Genomic DNA, 2,655 nt, shown 5'->3' with positions numbered 1-2,655 from the left:
TGCATATACATTATATATCGTGGGGTTGAGACTACTATATTAATTAAAATCTACTCTATTTCCAACAGATACGGGTAGAAAACTATTTGCGATAAGAAATTGATGTGTAGGCCCATGTCCTGTCATGATTTCAAAATATAAGAATTTGATATGTAGGCCTATGCTCTGCCATTGCCTCAAAATATAAGAAATTGACGTGTAGGCCCATGCCCTATCATTATCTGAAAATATGAGAATTGATATGCAGGCCTATGCCCTGTCATTGCCTCAAAATATAAGAAATTGACTTGTAGGTCTATGCCTGTCATTGCCTCAAAATATAAGAAATTGACGTGTAGGCCTATGCCCTATCATTGCCTCAAAATATAAGAAATTGACGTTTAGGCCTATGCCCTGTCATTGCCTCAAAATATAAGAAATTGACGTGTAGGTCAATGCCCTGCCATTGCCTCAAAATATAAGAAATTGACGTGTAGGTCTATGCCCTGCCATTGCCTCAAAATATAAGAAATTGACGTGTAGGTCTATGCCCTGCCATTGCCTCAAAATATAAGAAATTGACGTGTAGGTCTATGCCCTGCCATTACCTCAAAATATAAGAAATTGACGTGTAGGCCTATGCCCTGTCATTGCCTCAAAATATAAGAAATTGACGTGTAGGTCTATGCCCTGCCATTACCTCAAAATATAAGAAATTGGCGTGAAGGCCTAATCCCGTAATGATATTAACATTTGACATGGCTGCATAAGTCTATGCTTCATTTCAATTAATGTGGTCTATGTGGGATCGTTTATTTAAGCAACACCAATTTAAAAAAAAAAGAAAACAAGATGCTTGTGTGTTTAGGCTGCGCATGATAAAAAAAATGCACAGACAAAAGGATCCAAGACCTTCATAATGATATATAACTTAATATATCATTTATCGGAGATATCAATTGCATACTTCACAACTTCGGGGACTCATATCTGTGGTCACAGTGTTGTGTCATGATTCATGCACGAAACGCAACATTACCAAACGGAGTGAAATCCGTACTGGTAATCATTTGGACTGTGCGACGTCATTTCCCCTTCGAGCAGTGGGCGGGACTTGACTGAAAAGCTAGGTGGATTCTTGGTTATAGCTTTGTGCCTTCGTCACAGTCCTGAATCATCAGACTCATCTTGCTTGTCGCTTGATAGATGATATCAGTGGTGTAGAGAAAATGTAATTGTCTATAGCCTATTCATTGCACCAGATTATGGTGTTAGCGATGGTATTTACGGTGCAATGAGATCATTCTGCTTCGTCTCGACTCAAGCTTTCAATCTTTCAAATAGCTTACATAATTCATAATCTGCTTTATAATAAATTACGCATCATTTCATAATCTCTTACATTTAAATTGCTCAAGAGCTGACGAGTCTACAGCTGAATTTCTCAGAATGACACTTGTCATCTTCGGGTGCATCCACACTACAGCAAAACGTCTCACAAACTCACGTCGGCAAATGATCGCATACACATCACAAAGTAAGTATACCTTAGTTTAACCAGACCACTGAGCTGATTAACAGCTCTCCTAAGGCTGGCCCGAAGGATTAGATTTATTTTACGTGGCCAAGAACCAATTGGTTACCTAGCAACTGGACCTACAGCTTATTGTGGAATCCGAACCACATTATACCGAGGAATGAATTTCTATCACCAGAAATAAATTCCTCTAATTCTTCATTGGCCGGCCAGAGACGCGAACTCGGGCCAGCGGAGTGTTAGCCGACGACTCGACCGCCTAACCCAACGAGGAACTCATACACATCACAAACAGGTTGAAAACAAATTAACGACTGTAAGTAATCTTTAAATAATCGTGTAAAGTACTGATTAGTTCTACCAATAATAAGTCGTTGACTTACTGAGACGTATGTGCAATAAGTTTCTGGTGTGTATTTATGACATGTTTTACTGCAGTCTGGACGCAGCCTTACAATACAAAGGCCTTTGACTGACAGATTTATGAAATCTAGGTTGTAAAGCCAAGCACTGAGGCACTTTCGACCATTCAGAGCTTAAGATAGTGAAAAGAAGGAGTTGGAGTGGTTGGATAGCAAAATGGAGACAGGAAGTTGAAACGGAGGCTAAGTAAAAGGTTTAAAAGCGGGTGCTGCTAGTGGCCGAAAGGACGCTGCAAACACCCTTCAGTAATGCCTACAGTACAAGTCAAAAGGGCATCACAAGTACAAGCTCCAGCCAGAGATGTGATTTCATCTTCTGAAGAAAGAATGATATTGAATGGTCATAAACTTCCCAGGTTTCTTTTTGGTAGTTTATATTAAAGTAAAATTTGTTACAGATAAGTAGATTTATTCCGTGGGAAAATGTCAGGCTTTTACCCCTTTACTAGTAAAACAGCTTTTGGTTGATTTACAGGGTACTTGTTTTTATTTGAGGTCAGTGTGTTACTTAATTCTTCACGTAGATTTCATAGTCTACATAAACTATTGTTTCAGTAAACAGTATTTTTCTATAGGACTATGCAGCATAAGGAGAGAAATTTTACCTCGAATCTGGCGCATGCGCAACTCTGTATCTGGAGTTCGTTTATTAATCGAAGGAGTTGGCAACACTGCTAGGTTGATAAACTCCGAAAGTCTGAAACTAGATCACTGAGT

This window comes from Macrobrachium rosenbergii, chromosome 15 (assembly GCF_040412425.1).
Source record: "Macrobrachium rosenbergii isolate ZJJX-2024 chromosome 15, ASM4041242v1, whole genome shotgun sequence".
In the NCBI taxonomy this organism is placed as follows: Eukaryota; Metazoa; Arthropoda; class Malacostraca; order Decapoda; family Palaemonidae; genus Macrobrachium; species Macrobrachium rosenbergii.
Note: the sequence above shows the minus strand (reverse complement) of the source record.